The sequence below is a fragment of the Papio anubis genome, chromosome X, assembly GCF_008728515.1.
Source record: "Papio anubis isolate 15944 chromosome X, Panubis1.0, whole genome shotgun sequence".
NCBI lineage: Eukaryota > Metazoa > Chordata > Mammalia > Primates > Cercopithecidae > Papio > Papio anubis.
Genome location: NC_044996.1, coordinates 5421724 through 5447052, shown reverse-complemented (window position 1 = coordinate 5447052; position 25329 = coordinate 5421724). Strand labels below are relative to the sequence as shown.

General features: G+C 44.7%; 2 pseudogenes across 1 annotated transcript; one reads left to right on the top strand and one right to left on the bottom strand.

Annotated features, from left to right (window-relative positions):
• Positions 1–15405: 15405 nt before the first annotated feature.
• Positions 15406–16340, bottom strand: LOC101017143 (annotated as a pseudogene). Its single transcript, XR_642277.2, has one exon. The product of XR_642277.2 is annotated as a ferritin heavy chain pseudogene (transcript).
• A 5547-nt stretch (positions 16341–21887) lies between these two features.
• On the top strand, positions 21888–23384 carry LOC103880940 (annotated as a pseudogene).
• The last annotated feature ends 1945 nt before the right edge of the window (positions 23385–25329 follow it).

The window sequence follows — 25329 nt, the reverse complement described above, 5'->3', positions numbered from 1 at the left end:
CTGAGGGGCAGTTTGAGATCGGTGGAGGGTAGCGGTTCCAGGCTCTGTGAGAAGGCAAGATGAGACGCTGAGGGAAGACTGAGGAGGTCTCCAGCCCAGATAGAGGACCCCAAATAATCCAGGACCGCCCCTGCTGCCAGCCCTGGACCACCCGGGGCAGGCTGGGACTACAGGTGCCCGCCACCTCGCCCGGCCAGTTTTTTGTATTTTTCAGTAGAGACGGAGTTTCACCGGGTTAGCCGGGATGGTCTCAATCTCCTGACCTCCTGATCCGCCCGTCTGGGCCTCCCAAAGTGCTGGGATTACAGACTTGAGCACCGCGCCCGGCCTAAATTCATTTTTTAATCAATGGACACATGGGTTACATCTACATTTCAGCTATTGTGAATACGGCTGCCATAAATATGGATATACAAATATCTCCTTGAGAGTGTTCTTTCAGTAATCCTGGGTATATACTCAGAAGTGAAACTGCTGACTCATATGGTAATTCTATTTTATATTTTGTAAGAAATCACATACTGTTTTTCACAACAGTTATATCATTTTACATTCCAACAACACAAAAGTTCCAGTATCTCCACATCCCTGTCAATACTTGTTATTTCCTGGCTTGTTGTTGTTGTTCAATAGTAGCCCCTTCTAGGTCCTAGGTCTTGGATGACATTTCTAGACACAACCTGTGCCAGAAGGGAATTTGCTGCCTTGAAGGGAAGTATCCAGTCCAGGCAGAATCTATCAGCTGCTAACCAAACATCCCTCTGGCTCTGAATAACCAGCAGTGCTTCCCAGGTAGTATGCCATAGGCCTTAGGTGAGACTCTGAGACATGCTGGCTTCCGGTGACACCCAGCACATTCCCAGCTGTGGGAGTTATGGCAGGAGACTCCTTATGCTTGAGGAAAGCAAAGGGAAAAGGGGACCTTCGCTTGCACCTTAGGTGCCAGCTCAGCCAGTGGGGTAGAGCACCAAGCATGCTCTTTGGGTCCCTAGTTCCAGGCCTTGGCACTTGGATGGCATTTTGGGGCCTGTCCTGGGCCAGAGGTGGAGCCACTGCCCTGAAGGGTGCGTTCCAGACATGGCAGAATTCACCACAAGCTGACTAAAGAGCCACTGGGCCTAAGTGAACATCAATGGTAGCCTATCAGTACTCCCGTGGGCCTGTAGAAGTGGTGGCCATGTGATGAGGCTCCTCTGCCTATGGAAAGGGGAGAGATCAGGTAGGACTGTATCTCATGGTTTGATGGCCAGTTCAGCCACAGTAGAGGAGAATGCAAGGCAGACTTCTGAGGTTTTTTACTCTAGCACCTAGGTCCTAGACAGCATTGCTGGACCTGCCTGGGGCCTGGGGGAGCTCACTGCCCTAACGGGAAGGACACAAGCCTGGCTGGCTTCACTACCTGCTGATTGTAGAGCCCTGGGGCCTTGAGTGAACTCAGGTGGTAGCCAGGTAGTGATTACAGTGGGCCTTGAGCAAGACTCTGTGCTGTGCTAGCTTCAGTTCTGGCCTAAAACAGCCACATGAGTGCTTGTGTCACCCCAACCCCAGCCCTAGGCAGCTCAGCACATACAGAGAGAGACTCCGTTTGTTTGAGAGAAAGGAAGAGAACAAGAGAGTCTCTGCTTGGTAATCCAATGAATTCTTACAGATCTTATCTAAAACCACCTAGGTGTGGTACCTCTATGAATATGCAAGAACCATAGCATTACCGTGCTTGGGGTGGCCCCTAATGCAGAAACAGCTTAGATTACAACACCCAAGTCATTCTGAATACCTGGAAAGCCTTGCCAAGAAGGATAAATAAGCCCAGACTGTGAAGAATACAATACCTAACTCTTCCACGTCTAAGCACAGTCAAACATCAATGAGCATCAAGATCATCCAGGAAAATATGACCTCAGCTAATTACCTAAAAAGTCTCCCAGTAAAAATAGGCCAGAACCCACTGGCTGCATTGCTGAATTCTACCAAACATTTAAAGGAGACCTAGCAGAAGTTTGAGACCAGCCTGGCCAACATGGCAAAACCCCGTCTCTATTAAAATACAAAAATTAGCCAGGTGTGGTGGTGCAGGCCTGTACTCCCAGCTACTCAGGAGGCTGAGGCAGAAGAATTGCTTGAAACTGGGGGGCAGAGGTTGCAGTGAGCCGAGATCCCACCACTGCACTCCAGCCTGGGTAACAGAGTGAAACTCCGTCTCTAAATATATAAATCATATATATGATTTTTATATATATAAATTATATAAAGACCTAGTACCAATCCTGGTCAAACTATTTCAAATCAAAAAGTAGGGGAGGAAGGAATACTTCCAAACTGATTCTACAGCCAGTATTACCATGATACCAAAACCAAAGACACACCAAAATAAGAAAAATATAGGCAAATCTCACTGAAGAATATAGATGCAAAAATCCTCAACAAAATATTAGTAAGCCAAATTCAACAACACATTAAAAAGGTCATTCATTATGACAAAGTGAGATTTATCCCAGGAGTGCAAGAAATAGTTTAGCACATACAAATAAATCAATGTGATACACTATATCTACAGAATGAAAGACAAAAACCACATAATCATTTCAATTGCTGATGAAAAACCATTTCACAAAATTCAACATCCCATCATAATTTAAAAAAAGAAAACCCTCAAAAGGCAGAGGTTGCAGTGAGCTGAGATCGCACCACTGCACTCCAGCCTGGCGACAGAGCAAGACTCCGTCTCAATAAATAAATAAATAAATAAATAAATAAATAAATAAATAAATAAAAAACAAACTCAAAAATCTGGGTATAGAAGAAATATGCCTCAACACAATAAAAGCCATGTACGACAGACTCACAGCTGCTATCATACTAAATGGAGAAAAACTGAAAGCTTTTCCTCTAAGATCTGCAGTATGACAAGGATGCCCACTTTCACCAGTGTTATTCGGCATATCACTGGAAGTCCTAGCTAGAGCAGTCAGACAAGAAGAAATAAAGGGCATCTAAGTTGTAAAAGAAAAAGTCAAATTATCTTTGTTTGCAGATGATACAAACTGACATTTGGAAAAATCTAAAGACTCCACCAAAACTATTAGAATTGATAAATTCAGTAAAGTTGCAAGATACTAAATCAATATACAAAACTTAGTAACATTTTTATATGACAACAGTAAATAATCTGAAAAAGAAATCAAGAATGTAATTCTTGATTACAAGAGCTACAAATAAAATAAAATAACTAGAAATTCATTTAACCAAAGTGAGATTTCTACAATGAAAACTGTAAAACACTGATGCAAGAAATTGAAGAGGACACCAAAAAATGGGAAGATATTCTATGTTTATGGATTGGAGGAATCAATATTGGTAAATGTCCATACTATTCAAAACTATCTATAAATTAAATGCAATCTCAATCAACATACCAATAATATTCTTCACATAAATAGAAAAAACAATCCTAAAATGTATAAAGAATCACAAAAGACCCAGAATAGCCAAAGCTACCCTACTAATAAAGAACAAAACTGGATTAATCACATTACCTGATTTCAAATTATACTATAGAGCTACAGTAACCTAAATAGCATGGTACTCGCATAAAAACAGACACATAGATGAGTGTAACAGAAAACAAAACCTAGAAATAAATCCATACATCTACAGTCAACTCATTTTTGACAAAGGTGGCAAGAAGATACATTGGGGAAAACAGTCTTTTCAATAAATGTCTGCTGGGACAACTGGATATCCACATGCAGAAAAATGAAACTAGACCTCTATTTTTTGCCATATATAAAAATCAAATCAAAATGAATTAAAAACTTAAATCTAAGACCTCAAACTATGAAAATACTAAAAACATTGGGGGAAACTCTCCAGCACATCAATCTGGGCAAAGATTTCTTGAGTAATCTTTGCAAGCACAGGCATGGGCAACCTAAGAAAAAATGGATAAATGGGATCACACCAAGTAAAAAATGTTCTTCACAGCAAAGGAAAACAAATCAACAAAGTAAAGAGATAACCCACAGAATATATTTGCAAACTACTTGTTGGGGTCCGCGTGTTTCCTAAACAAAGGAATGAACACACAAGACAACACAAGACAAGACAAACATGGCGGCCGCCTCGAATCGCGCGCTCTGCTTCGTTTTATACAGTCGTTTGTGGAATGTTACCAAGTCACAAGACACATTGTTGTTTTTCTGACCTTTCCCTGACTTCGTTTGCAAGAGCAGGACTTATGGGGAATGCCCTGCTTCATTTGCAAGAGCAGGACTTATTGGGAACGCCCTGCTTCGTTTGCAAGAGCAGGACTTATCGGGAACACCCTGTTTGCGAGCACGTAGTCCTCTACACTACTCATCTCATAAGGGATTAATAACCAGAATACATATGGAGCTCAAACAACTCTATAGGAAAAAGTGTAGTAATCCAATTCAAAATGAGTAAAAGGTCTAAAGTTTGAATAGATACTTCTCAAAAGAAGACATACAAGTTGCTAATAGTATATGAAAAGTGCCCAACACCACTGATTAGCAGAGAAATACAAATCAAAACTACAATGAGATATCATCTCATGCCAGTTAAAATGACATTTATCCAAAAGACAGGCAATTTAAAAATGCTGGTGAGAATGTGGAGAAAATGGAACACTGTTGTTGGGAATGTAAATTAGAACAACCACTATGGGAAAGTTTGGAGGTTCTGCAAAAAACTTTTAGTAAAAATAGAGCTATCATATGATCCAGCAATCTCATTGGTTGGTATATACCCAAAAGGAAGAAATCATTATACTGAAGAGATATCAGCCCTCCCAGGTTTATTGTAGCACTATTCCCAACAGATAAGATTTGGAAGCAACCTAAATGTCCATCAATGGATAAATGGATAAAGAAAATGTGGCACATATGTATCATGGACTACTATGCAGCCATAAAAAAGGGTGCGTTCATGTCCTTTGCAGGGACATGGATGAAGCTGGAAACCATCATTCTCAGCAAACTACCACAAGGACAGAAAACCAAACACCACATGTTCTCACGCATAAGTGGGAGCTGAAAAAATGAGAACACATAGACACAGGGAGGAGAACATCACACACCGGGGAGTGTCAGGGGGTGGAGGGCTAGGGGAGGGATAGCATTAGGAGAAATTCCTAATGTAGATGATGAGTTGATGGGTGCAGCAAACTACCATGGCACATGCATACCTATGTAACAAACCTGCACGTTCTGCACATGTACCCCAGAACTTAAAGTATAAAAAAAAAAAAAAAAAAGGAACAGCAAATGTGGCATATATACACAATGGAGTACTATGCACCCCTAAAAACTAATGAGACTCTGTCATTCGCTACAACATGGATGGAACTGGAGGACATTATGTTAAGTGAAATAAGCTAGGTACAGAAAGACAAACTTTGCATGTTCTCACTTATTTGTGGGAGGTAAAAATAAAAACAATTGAACTCAGGGGGACAGAAAGTAGCAGGATGGTTACCAGAAGCTGGGAAGGGTAGTTGGAGGTGGAAGGGGGAAGTGAGCATGATTAGTGGATACAAGAAATAGTTAGAAAGAATAAGATCTAGTATTTGATAGCACAACAGAGTGACTATAGCAAAAAATCATTTAATTGTACATTTTAAAATAACTAAGAGTATAATTGTATTATTTATAACACAAAGAGTAAATGCTTGAGGTGGTGAATATTCCATTTACCCTGATGTGATTATTACATGTTGCATGCCTGTATCAAAATATCTCATGTAATCCATAAATACATACACCTACTATGGGTACTATGTACCCATATAAATAAAAATAAATGAAAAATCGAAATTGTCAATTTGAAACAACTGTGCATCTCAAACTTCATTTAAGAAGTCTCTAGGGAAACCCAAGATGACAGGGGCAGACCAAAAAAAAAAAAAAAAAAAACCAGAAGAAAGTTCAAACTCCGACACCTCTAGCTCCACAAAACAGCTCTGCCATATGCTGAGTCTGTTTCTGATACTCATTCTTTCCAAACTATGTTATTTTTCTTTTACTATGCCTTGTAATTTCGTTGTTGTTGTTGTTGAAAACCAGACATCTGGAGGTCTCTCCATTCAAGATGCAGACTTCATCCAGTCCCCTGGGTCTGGTCTGGTATACCATGCTCCACTCTGGGCCTGGTGTCTGCATATCCAGAGGCTCTCTTTTCAGTTTCCCTGAGGGATGCCATCCTGCTTCTTGCTAATAGAACTGAAAATTGGGGGACTCTGTCCCTCACATAGACTCACATAACTCCCTTGTTTTCAGCCTGCACTTCTTGCTCACCTTCTGCAGTAGCCGGTGCCTTGGGTTCCTGAGCCTTTCTTCAGATACTTGGTTTGACCTTTCCTGCCACCGTCCTCTGCTCGTACAACAGAGCTCTGAGTCACAAATGTCTTCTGGTGTTGTCCAAAATTGAGTTGTGATTCTGGTTCTCATTCTCTTGTGTTTTGGGGGTGAATTCAGTAGAAGGCAGAAACATCTTGCCTTCATAAATCTGTAAGTTTTCTTGAAGTGCCTAGCTACCTGGAAGGCAGCCTCCACTGGAGTGATTTTGCAATGAGACTGAATTATATAAAAATACCTTCATAATTTTAAAATTACAGTACAATTATTTTAAATGTATGACTATCTAAACCTATCAAGAGAATGATTTGGTTTTACAAACGTTGACAAAATGTGGGCTTTCTTAAAAAAGTTTTTTGTTTTAGTATGTTATTATCAAAGTTAGGTGATTTTACCTCTGGATTGAGGCAGATTACTTTTGAGACCCCATCCTAAGAAAAATAATTCAAGACAAGCACCAAATGAAATTGGTCACTACAATGTTAAATATAATTGTGGAAAATGGGATGATCTAAATGTCTAATGAGAAGAAAACTGATATGTGAATATACTGGAATGGTCTATTCAATATGGAAAATACGTCATTGTACTAAGTGAAAGAAGCTTAATGCAAAGTTGACTTCATGCTCTGGTTATAAGTATGTACGATACCCATTATTATCTTTGTTTTGCAAATTCTTCATTTGTAAAATGAGATAGTAAAATAACTACCTTACATAATCATCATGCGAATTAAAGGAAGTTTTTAGCTTTTGCCTTGCACACAGTAAATGTACAATAAATGCTAGCTACTACTACTACTGCTGTTACACAATGCAATGGTATATGCGTAAAGGTTGTGGGACTATGTGTGTTCCATTACCATTTTTTTAAATTACTTGTTCAATAAAAACAAAATCAAGACACAAAACATTACCTCCATAAAGAAACATTTCTATTATTGTTAAAAAACATATCATGTGCTAGGTAAATGGAATTGAGGAAAATAGGCCTTTACAGTGATAGTTTATTTTTATTTAACTAGGAGTTAAACTGTGTTTACTGTTTTGTGGAGCTAGAGGCTTCACAGGTTGAACTTTCTTCTGGTTTCCTTTTTTTTTTTTTTTTGGTCTGCCCCTGTCATCTTGGGTTTCCCCAGAGACTTCTTAAGTGAAGTTTGAGATGCACAGTTGTTTCAGTGCCATTCTCCTGCTATTACACAGGAGCCCTCCTGATGTAGTGGTAAGGCGTGGAGGCCTACACACCTATGAGTAGGCCTCAGTCTTTTTGTTAGCCTGTTCCCCTTGCTGTGACCTGCACAAGTACTTTTAATTTCCTCCTTGCAATCCCTCCAGGGTTTTTGGACGAAATTTCTTATCAGAGAGTAGGAATCACTGCCTGGAGTGTTTATGTGCCTGCCCGGCTGTGGTTGATGCTGCCGCCACAGGTTACAGATTCAGGACAGAGGCTGGCCTGGAGGTAGAGCAAGCAAGATAAAAAGGTTTTGCCCCTCATTATCTGTATGCTGTAAAGGCCTGTCTTTCTAGCTCTCGGTCAGTAAAGAAACATCTTTCTCATAGATCTCTTCTTGTCCACACCTCATGTGCAATTCTCATATTTGGGCTGCCTTTGACTGTTGGCTTGGAGATAGAAGGGGAAAACATGGTACAGGAATTTCACCACTACACTGATCTTACTGCAAATTCTGGTTTCTTTCCCCAATGTTCTTGTTACCATTTACCTTTTAGAAACCTAAACTTTTTGTTTTAGAACAGAGTTGGATTTAGAGAAAAGCTGCATATATAGGACTGAGGGTTTCCTTCACAAAATGGGTGGAACAATAGAATCTATCTCAAAGGGGAGTGGTAAGGATTAAATTAGATGTTTAAAAGGCATTGAGAACAGGCCTTGAGATCTAAGAAACACTCAAGCAAGCTTGTCCACTATGATTCTTCCCAGCAGTGTCCTGATCTGCAACCTCCTGGAGTGGGACATGGAGGGGCTGGATGGGTGTGTCAGGGTCCCAAAAATGGACCAAATGGGGAACTCCAAACCACTGAATCAGGTCCAGTAGCTCACTAGGAGAACTCACAGGACCCACCATATAGTCCTACCCATGACTACAACTTACTACAGTGAAAGGATACCAAGCACAATCAGCAAAGGGAAAGGGTGCACAGGGAGAAGTGCAGGAGACCAGACACAGGTTTCCAGAGTCATCTCATCTCCCAGTAGGGTCACACAGAATGCACTTAATTCCCCCACGACAAGGTGTGACCACACATGTAAAATGCTGCCAACCAGTGGAACTCAGTAAAACCTCATCACCCATGAATTGGACTTGGGCTGGTCACACAAGTAGTTCTTCCTGGCATGGACCAAAATTCCAGACTCCCAGGAGGAAAGCAGTGTGCAGCTTTTTGTTTGCACATACAGTTTAGATATAGTGAGCCACTCTGATCTGAGGAAAGTGGAATCCCTCCCAAATCCAAGTCCTCAAAATCCAGCCAGTGGACAACATTGAAAGACGCAGAGTTTCTAAGGAAAGCAATGAGGCTTGCTGTGTGAGCTCTTTTCTGCACAGTGCACCCCATTAGCCAAGGGATATTATAGGATAATAGGATCTGACACAGCAGGGTGACACTGAGCTGCATACAGATGTCACTTATGCCTGTTAGGGGTCCTGGACTGAAAAACATTATCAACCCCATTAACCACACAGGTCTTTTTTTTTTTTTTTTTTTTTTTTTGAGACGGAGTCTTGCTCTGTCACCCAGGCTGGAGTGCTGTGGCCGGATCTCAGCTCACTGCAAGCTCCGCCTCCCGGGTTCCCGCCATTCTCCTGCCTCAGCCTCCCGAGTAGCTGGGACTACAGGCGCCCGCCACCTCGCCCGGCTAGTTTTTTTGTATTTTTTTAGTAGAGACGGGGTTTCACCGTGTTCGCCAGGATGGTCTCGATCTCCTGACCTCGTGATCCGCCCGTCTCGGCCTCCCAAAGTGCTGGGATTACAGGCTTGAGCCACCGCGCCTGGCCAACCACACAGGTCTTAGACAGCCACATGGATTGTCTTAAATTTCAGTACTAATCTGTTCTTTTTACCTGGCTGAGGGCATCAATTCAGGTAAAACACAGCTCTGGCTAGCAAGTTTGAGCTGCCCTGAAAGCCATCCAGAGCCGAGGCAGTGTCATGACAGGCAGGGGACACACAGGATGTACAATGCCAGAGGGCACACACGGTCCCTTTCAAACACCGAGTGTACCATAGTTTTAGCACCCCAAGACGGTGTACTGAAGTCAGTCAACACATGTTAACAGGGCCTCACCATGGACTCCCACTGTGGCACCTTCTGCCAGTCACAGGGTTTCCAGTACAAGACAAAAAATCCAGTTCCAACTATGGTTTCAGATGCAGACAGTTTGGTTTGTCCATGACTGGTGCAGTGGATACCTACAGGTGCTCTGGGGGAACATGGAGGAGCCAGGGCCTCTCCCTCTGTCCCCTACTCAGCAGGGTCAGATGTTGTTGTGGGAGAAGCCATCAGTTTGGAGTCACAGAACTTGCAGCAGCTTGCAAAGGAGGCATGAAGAGTTTTCCTTCAGCAAGAGAAGAAAGCTTCCAGGAACAGTTCTGCAATATCAAGATCACAATGCCCTCCCCGACACCTCCCAAAATGTCTTGTTATATTTTTCCTCCATCCTTATAAAATCAGCATGGCCCACTCAGTAATAAAAGCTTTACATTGCTTCAATCATCCCCTACCCTCCCTCAGGCCTTCTCACCTGGCAGGGCTGTATGTCACAGGGACAAAAACATTTTCATAGAAAAATGCTGTCAAAAAATAAGATGTGAATGGAAAGACTCATCATGTTTAGGAAGCAGTCAGGAAAAAATCCTGCAATTCCAAAAGATTCCAAAATGGGTTTTACATACCCCGTTGCATCCTGCTCATTTATGCAGTGAATAGTGGAGAACAACAATTTTTAAAAATCCATCCCTTCCTGGGCCCAGCTGCATTTGATAATCCCACTGCCTGGAGTATGGACCAGGAGGGAGAGGAAGGACAGGAAGAAGAGTCAGTCTGTCACTGTCCCTAACAGCAACTGGTGTGGATTGTTGGACACAAGTCACCACCAGTGGACATCCCAGAGAAGGGGTCTGAGACTGGTCTGTCATGAGCGGGTGGAGGTATCACAGTCCCTGTGGGGTGCCCTCTCCCAGTGCGCAGCTTTCGACAGACATCACCAGTTAGAAGTGCAACCTGTCTGCATCAGAAATGCAGTGCCCATGAGCAGCTCAACTCCAGCTTGCCCCATCTGAGAACAAGCCCTTCATCATGTGCATCTGAAACAGATGCAGATGGTCCAGGGCATCATCCGGAATGTGACAATTTTGAGCCCCTGAAGAGGGTTGTCCAAAACCTACCAAAGTCCCAGAGTCAAAGACCCCTTCAGTGCATTAACCTATGACTGCTTTTTCTTTTCTTTTCTTTTTTTTTTTTTTTTTTTGAGACAGAGTCTTGTTCTTGTCACCCAGGCTGAAGTGCAGTGGCGCAATCTCAGGTCACTGCAACCTCTGCCTCTCAGGTTCCAGCAATTCTCCTGCCTCAGGCTCCTGAGTAGCTAGCTGGGATTACAGGTGCATGTCACCACGCTTGGCTGATCTTTTGTATTTTAGTAGAGATGGGGTTTCACCATGTTGCCCAGGCTGGTCTTGAACTCCTGAGCTCAGGCGATCCACCCGCCTCTGAGGGTGCCCAAAGTGCTGGGATTACAGGGGTGAGCCACTGTGCCCAGCCCCTATGACTGCTTTCTATTCAGCGCAGCTTGTGGTGAGTCTGAAACAGCCCAGAGGGGATAGTTTCAAGTTTCAGCAAAGATTCTAGATCAGCCTATTGAGACTTGTGAATTCAAGATTCCAAAAGAGTCAGAGAGTTTTCTATAGCCACAGGAAAGCTGAAATGCCTGCTAGACCAGACAGCAGCAGCATTCCAGGACCCCTTTAGAAGTCCACCTGGTGTGCTTTCCTAAGGTATTGTGGCCTTCTCGGTCTTACAGCTCAGACCCACTCAAATCATGCACCTCGGCTCAATCCTCAGCCTCTAAGGGTCAAACATCTGAGTTCATAAGCGCTCACTGCAAGCTGTTTGGGATTAGGGGGCTAATCAAGGACAACAGTATGACTACCAGTGGCAGTATCACACAAGGAGTTTTATTGAGTTGTGCTTGGACAAGGTGCAGGAGAGCACATATCTTCAGAGCAGAAATCTGTCCAGAGTTTATGGATCTGCGGTCACCATCAGAAGGGGAGGAAAGCAGCGAACTACTGGGTGACATGGGAGTTGGAAAAGGGGCTTATGGGTCTAGGGGATGTTGCTTAGCAGCTAGGCAGAGTGGCTTGGGAATCTCCTAACCACAAGGCTCTATCTTATCTGTGGTTAGTAGGTTTGGGGAGAGATTTATCAGGGTATGGAAGCTAGGAAGGCTTTCAATGCCTAACAATCTGCTTGGCTGAGCTATGTTGAAAACAAGTTGGATGTGTGAAAATCTGAGTTTCATGCTGAGACCAACAGGTCTCAGCGTAGTGGAGAAAAGCAATAGAGAAACGTCAACAGTGCTGCAGGAAAGCTGACATGCTGCAAAGCCCTTTGACAGCAACATACCAAGTACAAACAACAGGCAACGCTTTCCTCCAGCCTAGGGGTTATACATACAGGTAATCTCTGATCCATTTAGAACATAACCTGAAAAGTGCTTTTAAAATCTCTGAAGATGTTATCTCCACCTGGAGACTGCCTCTCTTTTCCATGTGGATTTCTTTTCCAGGGATTCCAGTAGGTGAGAATTATCACCTGAAACATTTTCTGGTTTCCATGCTTGAAAAGTTTAACACAGGCTGGACATGGTGGCTCACACCTGTAATTCCAACACTTTGGGAGGGCGAGGAAGGTGGATCACAAGGTCAGGAGTTCAAGACCAGCCTGGGCAACATGGTGAAACCCCGTCTCTACTAAAAATACAAAAATTAGCTGGGAGTAGTGGCGCATGCCTACAATCCCAGCTACTCAGGAGGCTGAGGAAGGAGAATTGCTTGAACCTAGGAGGCAGAGGTTACAGTGAGCCGAGATCATGCCACTACACTCCAGCCTGTGTGACAGAGCAAGACTCTGTCTCAAAAAAAAAAAAAAAAAAAAAAAACCCAGAAAAGTTTAACACAGACACAGACACACACAGAGTGAACAAGCACACAAGCACTAAATAGATATTGAGTCAGAAAAATTTTAAAACAATTCCTTACAGACAAACTTTCCTACAAAAGGATTTTAAGATACTATAGAAAACCAGTGGAATGGACACAGGGAGGGGAACATCACACACCGGGGCCTTTCAGGGGGTGGGGGGTTCGGGGAGGGATAGCATTAAGAGAAATACCTAATGTAGATGACAGCTTGATGGATGCAGCTAACCACCATGGCACGTGTATACCTATATAACAAACCTGCATGTTCTGCACATGTATCCCAGAACTTAAAGTATAATTAAAAAAAAAAAAAAAGAAGAAGAAAAGAAAACCAGTAGAAATCATGAGCATCCAATTGTCCCTGTCTACAGCAAGGGACAAAAGATGGTTGATAACCAAAGCTAGCACAGCCCTCTTTAGAAAGGCTCATTAACCCAAGAGCCTCTGTGAAACAGTGTTCAGGGGAGGCCATTGCTATGAATTAGCATCCTTCACTAAGCCCCAGCCAACCACACCAAAGTAGAATGGGGTCACTTGTGCTGAGTGTACATAATCATACTGAACTTTCAAGTAGGCCAATTTTCAAAAAACAAATACAAAAATCCCAGAAGATTCAATTTAACCTAAGCCAGCATAATAAGGAAGTCCTCTCTGTTTTAATCCTAGATTGAAAGTAACTTTGAAATGATGTTCATCAGTTTCCTGTTACTATAAAAGAATACCTGAGGCTGGGTAATTTGTCATTAAAAGAAGTTTATTTTGGCTTATGGTTCTGTAGGCTGTACGGGAAGCATAGTGACACAATCTGCTTCTTGTGAGGGCTCAGGAAGCTTCCAATTATGGCAGAAGACAAAGAGGGAGAGAGTGTATCACACGGTGAGAGAGCAAGCAAGAAAGAAAGGGAGGAGTTTCCAGGCTCTTTTAAACAACCATGTATTAGTCCGTTTTCATACTGCTATAAAGAACTGCCTGAGACTGGGTAATTTATAAGGAAAAGAGGTTTAATTGATTCACAGTTCAGCATGACTGGGGAGGCCTACGGAAGTTTACAATCATGGTGGAAGGTGAAGGGGAAGCAAGGCATCTTATTCACAAGGTGGCAAGAAGGAGAAGTGCTGAGCAAAGGGGGAAGAGCCCCTTATAAAAACCTCATATCTTGTGAGAACTCACTATCATGAGAACAGCATGGGGGAAACTGCCCCCATGATTTAATGACCTCCACCTGTTCTCTCCCTTGACATGTGGGGATTATGAGGATTACAATTCAAGATGAGATTTGGGTGAGGACACAAAGTCTAACCACATCATTCTGCCCCTGGCCCCTCCCAAATCTCATGTCCTCACATTTCAAAACCAATCATGCCTTCTCAACTATCCCCCAAAGTCTTAACTCATTTCAGCATTAACTCAAAAGTCCAAGTCCAAAGTCTCATCTGAGATATGCCAAGTCCCTTCCACCTAGGAGCCTGTAAAATCAAAAAGAAGTTAGTTACTTCCAAAATACAATGAAGGTACAGGCATTGGGTAAATGCTCTCATTCCAAAAGGGAGAAATTGGCCAAAATAAGGGGCCACAGGCCCCTGCAATTCCAAAATCCAACAGGGCAGTCATTAAATCTTAAAGCTCTGAAATCATCTCCTTTGACTCCATGTCTCACATCCAGGTCATGCTGATGCAAGAGGTGGGCTCCCATGATCTTGGGCAGCTCCTCCCTTTGTAGCTTTGAAGAGTACAGTACCCTTCCCAGCTGCTTTCCCAGGCTGACATTGAGCGTCTGAAGCTTTTCCAGGTGCACGGTGCAAGCTGTCAATGATCTACCATTCTGGGGTCTGGAGGATGGTGGCCCTCTCCTCATAGCTCCACTAGGCAGTGCCTCAGTGGGGACTCTGTGGGGGCTCCAACCCCACATTCCCCTTTCTCACTGCCCTAGCAGAGGTACTCCATGAGGGCTCTACCCCTGCACCACACCTCTGCCTTGACATCCAGACGTTTCCATAGATCCTCTGAAATCTAGGTGGAGGTTTCCAAACCTTAATTCTTGTCATCTGTGCACCCGCAGGACCAACATCACATGGAATCTGCCAAGCCTTGGGGCTTGCACCTTCTGAAGCAATGGCCTGAGCTGTACCTTGGTCCCTTTTAGCCACAGCTGGGATGCAGGGTACCAAGTCTTGAGACTGCAAGGCCTTGGGCCTGGCCCATGGAACCATTTTTTCCTTTTAGACCTCCAGGCCTTTAATGAGAGGGGCTGCCATAAAGACCTCTGACATGCCCTGGAGACATTTTCCCCATTGTCCTGGTGATTAACACTTGGCTCCTCTTTACTTATGCAAATTTCTGCAGCTGACTTGAATTTCTTCTAATAAAATGGGTTTTCCTTTCCTATTGCATCATCAGGCTGCAAATTTTCCAAACTTTTATGCTCTGCTTCCCTTTTAAACATAAGTTCCAATTCCAAACCATATCTCTGTGAATGCAGAAAACTGAATACTTTTAAGAGCACCAAGTCACATCTTGTGCACTTTGATGCCTAGAAATTTCTTCCACCAGATATCCTAAATCATCTCTCCCAAGTTCAAAGTTACACAGATCTCTAAATCAGGGGCAAAATGCCATTAGTCTCTTTGTTAAAGCATAGCAAGAGTCAACTTCATTCCAGTTCTCAACAAGTTCCTATCTCTATCTGAGACCACCTCAGCCTGAACTTCATTGTCCATATCACTATCAGCATTCTGGTCAAAGCCATTCAACAGTCTCTAGGAAGTTCCAAAACTTTCCCAAATCTTCCTATTTTCTTTTTTCTTTTTTTTTTTTTTGGTACCAAATTTCTTTATTTGAAGGAATGGTACAAATCAAAGAACTTAAGTGGATGTTTTGGTACAACTTATAGAAAAGGTAAAGGAAACCCCAACATGCATGCACTGCCTTGGTGACCAGGGAAGTCACCCCATGGCTATGGGGAAATTAGCCTGAGGCTTGGCTTTCATTATCACTATCTCCCAGGGTGTGCTTGTCAAAGAGATACTCTGCCAAGCCAGATTCGGGTGCTCCCATCTTGCGCAAGTTGGTCACGTGGTCACCCAATTCTTTGATAGCTTTCACCTGCCCATTCAGGTAATGTATCTCAATGAAGTCACACAAATGGGGGTCATTTTTGTCAGTGGCCAGTTTGTGCAGTTCCAGTAGTGACTGATTCACATTTTTTTTCCAAATGTAAAGCACACTCCATCGCATTCAGCCCGCTCTCCCAGTCGTCATAGTCTGGTTTCTTAATATCCTGAAGGAAGATTCGGCCACCTCGTTGGTTCTGCAGCTTCATCAGTTTCTCGGCATGTTCCCTTTCCTCATGAGATTGGTGAAGAAAGTATTTGGCAAAGTTCTTCAAAGCCACATCATCGCGGTCAAAGTAGTAAGACATCGACAGGTAAACGTAGGAAGCGTAGAGCTCCAGGTTGATCTGGCGGTTGATGGCGGCCTCTGAGTCCTGGTGGTAGTTCTGGCGCACCTGCGAGGTGGACGCGGTCGTCATGGTGGAGGCTAAGGACAGGCGGCGGCGGCGGCGGCGGCGGTGGCTGCGCGGTGCTGGAGCAGCGGCGGGGGCCTTGGGGCGGTCTGAGGACGCGGTGAAGAGGTGACGGAGGGCTGGCTATGGGCGGCTGGCCGGGATGGGGGACAAGCACCGGGTTCCGTCCAAGCACTGTTGAAGCAGGAAACCCCGACGACTCTCGGTGAAGAACGTTTGGCCTCCTATTTTCTTCTGAGCCCTCCAAACTGTTCCAATCTCTGCCTGTTATCCAGTTCCAAAGTCGCTTCCACATTTTTGGATATCTTTATAGCAGCACCTCACTCTCCATGGTATCAATTTACTGTATTAGTCTATTCTCATGCTGCTTTGAAGAAATACCTGAGACTGTGTAACTTATAAAGAAAAGAGGTTTAATTGACTCACAGTTCTGCATGGCTGGGGAGGCCTCAGGAAACCTACAATCATGGTAGAAGTCACCTCTTCTCTTCACAGGGCAGCAAGAGAGAGAATGAGTGTAAGCAGGCAAAATGCCAGAGATGCTTATAAAACCATCAGATCTTGTGAAACTCAGTCACTATCATGAGAACAGCATGGGGGAAACTGCCACCATGATGCCATTACCTCCACCTGGTCCCACCCTTGACACATGAGAATTATGAGGATTACAATTCAAAGTGAGATTTGGGTGGGGACACAGGGCCAAACCATAATCTCATGTGAACTCAGAGTGAGAACTCACTCATTACTGTAAGGACAACAACAAGCTATTCATGAGGGACCCACCCCCATGACTCAAACACCTCCCAACAGGCCCACTTCCAACATTGGAGGTCACATTTTAACATGAGATTTGGAGGGGCCACAACATCCAAACTGTATTATTTTGCTCCTGGCCCTCCAAATCCCCTGTCCTTTTCACACTGCAAAACACAATCATCCCATCCCAATAGTTCCTCAAAAGTCTCATCTCATTTCAGCATCTACTGAAACTTCCAAAATCTCTTCTGAGACTTGGGGCATTTTCCTTCTGCCTATGAGCTTGTAAGATCGAAAACAAGTTATTTAATTCCAGGATACAATGGTGATACAGGCATTGGGTAAATATTCCCACTCCAAAAGGGAGAAATCAGCCAAAATAAAGGGGCAACAGGCCCCAGGTAAGTCTGAATCCCAGCACAGTCATCATTAAATTTTAAAGTTCCAAAATAATGTCCTTTGACTCCATGTCCTGCATCCAGGGCACACTGGTGCAAGGGGTGGGCTACCAAGGCCTTGGTCATCTCTGCCCCTGTGGCTTTGCTGGGGCCAGCCCCCATGGCTGCTCTCATGAGTTAGAGTTGAGTGCCCATGGCCTTTTCAGTCTCAGGGTACAAGATGCTGGTGGCTCTTCCAGTATCAGCCCCCTTCTCAAAGTTCTACTCAGCAGTGCCCCAGTTGGGACTCCATGTAGGGGCTCCAACCCCATATTTCCCTGGGTCACTATCCTAGAAAAGTCTGTCTGCAGGGGATCTGCCCCTGCACCAGGCTTCTACCTAGGCACCCAGGCCTTTGAACATATCCTCTGAAATCTAGTGGAGGCTGCCAAGCCTCTTTCGCTCTTACATTCTGTGCTCCTGCAGACTTTACACCATGGGGAAGCCACCAAGGCTTACAGCTTGTGCCCTCCAAGGCTGAGCTGTGCCTTGGGCCCTTTAAGCCATGGCTGAAGCTGAAGCAGGAGGGATGTGGGGAGCAGTGTCCTAAGACTATGTAGGGCAGCAGGGTCCCAGGCTTGGCCTCCCCAAGTCATTCAATCCCCCTAGCCCACTGGGCCTATGATGGGAGAGGCTGTCTAGAAGATTTCTGAAATGCCTTCAAGGGTTTTTTCCCATTGTGTTAGATATTAGCACTTGGCTCCCTTTCAGTCATGTAAATCTCTCTAGCAAGTGGTTCCTCAGCAGCCCACTTGTATTCATCCTCAAAAATGCTCTTTCCTTCCTTACATCATGGCCAGGCTGCAAATTTTCCAAACTTTTATGTTCTGCTTCCCTTTTAATTGTAAATTCCAACTGTAAGTCATCCCTTTGCTCCCACATCTGAGAATATGCTGTCAGAAGCAACCATGCCACATGTTGAATGCTTTGCTGCTTAGAAATCTCTTCAACCAGATACCTTAAGCCATCACTCTTAAGTTCAAACTTCCACAGATCCCTAGGGCATGGACACAACACAGCCAAGTTATTTGCTAAAGTATAACAAGGGTGAACTTTGCTCCAGTCCCAATAAATTCCTCATTTCCATCTGAGACCTTATCACCCTGGCATTCACTGTCCATATTTCTATCATCATTTTGGTCAAAACTACTTGACAAGTCTCTAAGAAGTTTGAAACATCCCTTCATCTTCCTGTCTTCTACAGAGATCTCCAAACTCTTCCAACCCCTGCCACTACCCAGTTCCAAAGCTGCTTCCACATCTTCAGATATTGTTATAGCCACACACAATTCCTGAACCAGTTTTACATGTTAGTCAGTTTTGCATTGCTATAAAGGAATACTTGAGTCTGGGTAATTTATAAAGAAAAGATTTATTTTGGCTCCCATTTTTGCAGGCTGTACAAGAATCGTGGTGCCAGCATCTGCTTCTGGTGAGGGCTCAGGAAGCTTCCAATCACGAGAGAAGGCAAAAGGGGAATCTGTGTATCACATGGCAAGAGAGAGAACAAGGAACTGTCAGGCTTTTTTAAACAACCAAATCTCACGTGAACTTACAGAGTGAGAAGTCACTCATTACCATGAGGACAGCACCAAGCCATTCATGAGAAACATACTCCCATGACCCAAATACTTCCCACTAAGATCACCTCCAACAATGAAGGTCACATTTCAGATGAGATTTGGAGGGACAAAACAGCCAAACCATATCAATGACTAGTCTGCTCTTTGTTTTCTGTTTCTGCTTTCTCCAACAATTTTCTACATACGATGCCCACCTTTTCTGCTCAGATCACTGGAACATTTATTCTACTTGAGTGAGATTGTGAGTCTGACAGTCTGACCATGTGGGCCTATTCTGGCCCTGTTGCTTCCTCACTGTGGAACCTGCACCATGGCTCAATCCCTCAATGGCCTAGGTTGGCTCATTGGAGAGATGGGCTCATTCCTAACACTCACCCGAGAGATGGTTGTGTACAGTAAATGACACAGACCAGCGGAGTGCTTAGCAAAGTAGCGTGACATAGGAGCTCACAATAACTGTCCTATCATCACTATTCTAATGCAGAGTCATGCCCGAGGATGCTAAACCCCACTCAGCTACTTATGACACAGAACTTTCTTCATTCCAACTTGTATGTATTGAAGGTCACATTCACATCATGGTCTTGGCCATACTCAAGGACCTCCTAGTCCAGAGGGGAGACAGCCCATCAACATGCCCAACATCGCAGGTACTCGGGATCCACCCAACCAATGGTGGAGAGCTGTGCTGGGCCAGCCCCTGGGAACAAGTCTTGCCAGGTGACCTCATGGAGTGACCTGGACCCTAACACACTGAGTGGCTTCTGGGTGGAAGGGCATTTCTGTAGGAGGGGCAGTACAAGCACCAACACCAGCAAGGAAGTTCACAGTGTGCTCAGAAAACAGCACTGGGGGAACCAGAGGTTGAGAATTGTTTTACCCAGGATCCAGCACCAAGCAAATGCTGAGTGAAGGAGGGTTAAGGGCAGATGGCATGGCAGATGTCTAAGTGTGTAAGAAAGAGGAGCCCAGTGGCTAACAAGGCTGGGAAAGGAAGGCCTGGGAGGTATGAGGTGTTGGTGCCTAAGCAACTGACAAGTTCCAAGTCACAGTTTAGAAAGACCCCTCCAAGATGGGATGAAACAACTGTATGGACACATCCTAGAGCCCAGAAGAGAGACCAGTAAGGAAGAAGCTCCTGGGAAGCCAGTGAGAGGACGAGGGAGGCCCTGGAGGAATATGTGGCAGGCAAGGCCTACACAGTGAGTCTTGCCCCATGGCTGGCTCCAGGCCTTAGGACCCCATAGTCGAGAGCTCAGCACTGTTCTCCATCACTAAACAGCTACACAGAAGCAGCAGTGAGTCAGGACTGAGACCACTTTCCATGGGGCCACTGGTCCTCATGCCTGAGTTAGCTGTGGGGGCACTATGAATGATTAGGGAACCCTGAGACTGAAAGGCACCTTGGGAGAGCCTCTTCCAACCCTGCTCGCGGTCAGTGGTGACCCTCAGAGATGGCAAAGGGTGCTACTCAGTGGAATGAGGACCCAGGGTCCTTTCAGCCTAGGGCCTTTCCACTGTATCACTCCATCTCTTTATACAGAGTGAATATTAAGAACAAAGTTGGCTACAATGGCTAGAGAAAATATATCGCCAAAAAGACTGTTGTATCCTCTCATCTGTGGTTGAAGATGACTTTCATTTGGGTTTTCTCTGTCCTCCTGATCATCCCCTCATCACACACCCAGACTCTCATCTATTTTCAAATATACAATAATGGGCAGTTTTGTGTTGGATTACATGAAGTGAGCATGTCTTGGGCAATGAGAACAGTACTTATAGGCAAGAATAGAAACTAAAGATAATCTCCTGTTGTGATCTGCAAGAGGGTGAGATGCAGGGGCAAGCAGAGCTCCACAGGGGGCTCCAAAGCACAGCTGAGGATGTGGTCATCCAACCACAAATGGTGCTCTGGGTAACACAGTGGTAGAGGAGTGAGGGGAGTGCTCCCACCATGCTCAGGCACAGCACCACTCTGGGAACAACTCGACCAAGTGGAATAAGGAACACTTCATCTGGGCCCATTGGAGCACATCCCACCAACCATTAGGAGTAGCTGGAAGAGACCAAAGCAGGAAGGAGATGGGGGGGCTGGAAAATGGGGTGCTACCAATCCAGAATAGGCCAAACAGTCTAGTATGGACCACCATCTCCTGGAAGGCACAGTCACCTGTGAGGGACCCGTCTGACTCAGGCAGTCTTTTTTTTTTTTTCTTGTGCGACAGAGTCTTGCCCTGTCGCCCAGGCTGGAGTGCAGTGGTGCAATCTCAGCTCACTGCAAGCTCCGCCTCCCAGGTTCACACCATTCTCCTGCCTCAGCCTCCTGACTAGCTGGGACTACAGGCTCCCGCCACCATGCCCAGCTAATTTTTTTGTATTTTTAGTAGAGACAGGGTTTCACTGTGTTAGCCAGGATGGTCTCGATCTCCTGACTTCATGATCCGCCCACCTTGGCCTCCCAAAGTGCTGGGATTACAGGCATGAGCCACCGTGCCCGGCTGACTCAGGCAGTCTTGGGGAAACCCAAGCTAGAGCTAAATGGAGGCTGGCCCTTGAGCAAATCAGAGAGACCAGCAACAGACCTCCCCTGTCTTCAGGGTTGGGAGTGGCCACAGAGCCATGGTTTCTCAGCTCATCTGGGGCCTGGCCCTGTCACACAATGTGACTTTCAGAAGATGGGAGACTTTTCTGGGAACTTGAACCATGCCTGTTTATACTTTTAGAAAAAGGAGAAGCTGAAGGCCATGCCACCTGTCTACTCCCCCAACACCTGGCCAGCGTCCCCTCTCCAGATTGGCTGAGAGCCACCTTTGTGACATCGTGCGACAAATACGGCAGATGGTGAGTTAAGCCGCTGGTTGCCCCGATACCGAGACTCTAGAATTTTGTGGACGGTATTTACTGGGCATGCCTACTCTGAATGAAGGCATTTTGGACTTGCTAGGACAGTGATAAGGGTCTTGGGTACAAAATGCTCCTGATTCTGGTGCAGCTCCATGGCGAGTCAGAACACCGAACAGGAATATGAAGACAAGCTGGCCCCGTCTGTTGGTGGAGAGCCAACAAGCGGGGACCCATTTAGTTCTTCACCTGATCCAAATCCAGATTCCAGCGAGGTTTTGGACAGACACAAGGACCACGCCGTGAGCCAAGATCCAGGCTCCCAAGTTAACTCACCACCAGAAGACCGAAACCAATCCGTAGTCAACACGGAAGACAACCACAAAGAAAGCCTTGGATGATGGTGGAGGAAGACACATTCAAGTCTGTGAGCTGGAACGATGATGGAGACACCATGATCATCAAGAAGGATCTCTTCCAGAGGGAAGTTCTTCAACGGAGAGGTGCAGAGAAGATTTTCAAAACAGACAGCTTGAAGAGTTTCATTCGCCAACTGAACCTCTATGGATTCTGCAAAACACGCCCAAGCAACTCTCCAGGAAACAAGAAAATGATGGTAAAGTAGAAAGCATTTCTGTAATCCCTTTTCTCTCTTTCTCAAACATATCTTCATAAGACACTAATATAAATAATACACTGTAAGAGCTTAAGTGTCAAAGATAGCATTTTAAAATGTGAAATATTGTTTATTAAAAGATGAAAAGTATAGAACTTAAAAAGTATGGATTTTGATATTAAACTACAACCCCCTTAGAGATAATGTAAGAATCATATTATGCGGACCTGCATATTACCTCTAAGGGGGTTGCAGTTTAATATCAAAATCCATGCTATTTATATATTACTGCCTTGACCTATGAATTGTTTATTTTTAGTCAGGTCATGCTGTAGAGCATAACCACACTTGCTGCCACTTAAAACATTCTTTTCTCCATTGTAAAACAAGACCATCATTTTGGGAGGGGGGGATGAAAGGAATAAACAATTTATCCCAGAATTACTAAAATGTTTCATTTTGTTTCAGATCTACCACAACTCCAATTTTCAGAGACACGCCCAGGCTACTTGAGAATATCCAGATTAAAGATGACCTCAGAAACACCACTCAGCAAGCAACCCGTGTCCCAGCTCCAAAGAGAAAGAAGCTGGTACCTATAAGACACTCCCCCCGATTTCATCACAATGCCATGAAAGAAGCCAACAATATTCAGGGACCCAGTGACACCCAGTCCTTCATGTCCCCTGGTATGTGTTCCATGAACAGTATCACTGGGCATTCCCTGGGAAGTGGGCCCCCACAGGAGCCAAATGACCCAAGTGGGGAGGGCACCTCTGAGGATGTCACATTTGCATCTTTGACTACTGCACAGGGGAAGTGCACAGGGATGGAAAGCACAGGGGAAGTGCCTAGTACCTTGGTTTACCCAGACTATGATTGTGTAATGTCTTTGTACAATACCCGTTACTCTATTCTGTCGGTTGCCATCTCAGTCATGTCTCCAAATGAGCCCCCTGATGAGGAGGAGGAAGGCCCCTCAGACTACAAGTGTGTACTCTGTGAACATGTTAGGGACAATCTTCCAAGTCCATGAACTCACAGGCCACTGATGACTGATAAAAGTTGGCATTTTCTAGTGAGAAACACATTTTTGGTCCTAACAAAGAAAAACAAAATTCTATGGGAATAAACAATTTAAATGAGAATTGCGGGTCTGTGCTTTTTCTAACCTACTATCCTATACACATCTCATTGGGACAAGCCAGGGGAGGCTGAAAATCCTGTCCAAGAAAGGTTTTGGTCCCCACTGTCCTCATTCATTTGGAGAAGCAGCATTTTCACACACTCAGCAGAGGATGTTGCTAGGGAATGTTGAGGCCAAGCCCAGGAAGATCTGGTCCCCTGAGTCTGGCCTGCTGGTCAGGAGACAGAACAGCCTTGCTCCTGATTCTGGCAGTATCACCTTACATGGTTCCTGTATCTTCAAACAGGAGATTCTATCCTCATGGGTCCCTTCCAGTGTTGCCAGGAAGTATCTGATCACTTCCTGATCAATAGCAGCTCAGCATCCCTAGCCTAGCATCCAGGGGCCTCCAGAGGCCCATCTCAAAGTCAGGCCACCCCATCTGCCAAGGGATGTACGACCACTATAACATCCTGGCTCAGAAGAGAAAGGCCACTGCAGTTAACATCTAGGGGAAAAAGTCCATCATCCTCATAGATAACAACCACTAGAAACTGCTAAGAAATTACTGAAAAAAATTACTAAAAAATAAAACAACACTAACCAGTTTTCAAAGTTAACCTGACTCTACCAGAGCTTTATTTTGGATGTATTGCTAGGATAGGAAGTAGCTATGTGATGCAGGTAACACACATGCTTCAGAAACCAACAGACACTTTCACAACACAGTGAGAGTAACCTGAAAGGACAGACACCTGCTCTAAGTCTGAGGCCCTCTTCATCCTGGATGAGTTAGTCCATTAATGGCTGCTCACTATCAGGTCCCACACTTTCCATGTTTCCTGGATGTTAGTCACACATTTGATGACTTCTGACCAGAACAAATACAGGGGAAAACACAGTGTTGTAGGACTTTTCCTTAGTTCAGCTAAAGATGGGGTCCTTATCACATGGCCACAAAAATTTAGGCTCACAGATGATTTGAAGGGTGGGTAAGGCAGGGTTTTATCTGTGAAAAGGAAAAAAAAGGGGGGACAAGGACCCCCACCAAAGCCAGAGTTCTTGCTGGTATGCTTCCCGCCTCATAGATTGAATCCCAGGTTCTACCCAGGAGGAGCCTGGCTCCTCCCCACGGCAAATGGAGTGAACTTCTGTGGCTCCACCCCAGTGTGTACTCCTACCAGTGCACAGGCTGGTTGGAGTTTCTCTGGGGACCCCCTCCCACCTGGCTGTCTCATTCTTCCCTCTAAAAAAGTCCATCTAGCTTCCATTAGAATAAGGACAAGGTCTGATCTTAACTGCTTCCTGCTGAAAGGGACCCCTGTTTTGGAAAAATGGCAGTCAGAGCTCCTTCAGAAGCCAATCTAAGCATTCCCAGCAGAAGGGGCCATCGTCAGGGACTCCAGTTGCATGACCATTTGGAGTCTGATGGCCTGAAGGCAAGCAGAGACAAACCATGTTTTTAGAAAACATGTATCAAAATGAAACAAGGGGAGTGTTAAGGACAGCTAAAAAATCCTGAGGCCTTTTACCAGTTTGCACAGGGAGAGGGAGGCCAAAAGCTTGACTGGGAAGAAATACTTTACCCTTTTTTGCCAACATGTTGGGCTTCTGGGTTCCCTTCCCCTGAGTCCAATCCTGAGCCAACCAGTTAAAGGTTCAGGAAATTAACTCTTTCCAGTTTGAAGGATGTATCCAAGGGGAGTGTCCCACAGTATGGAGACACAATTACCTATCTGTGAACAGAGAACAGAGGAGGAGAAAGGGAAAAAGGTGTTTTTCAAAGGAGTCCCAGGAGTTCAGGATACATTCGAAAGGGGTACAGACTGCAGATAAATGGTTACTCATCTAGAAA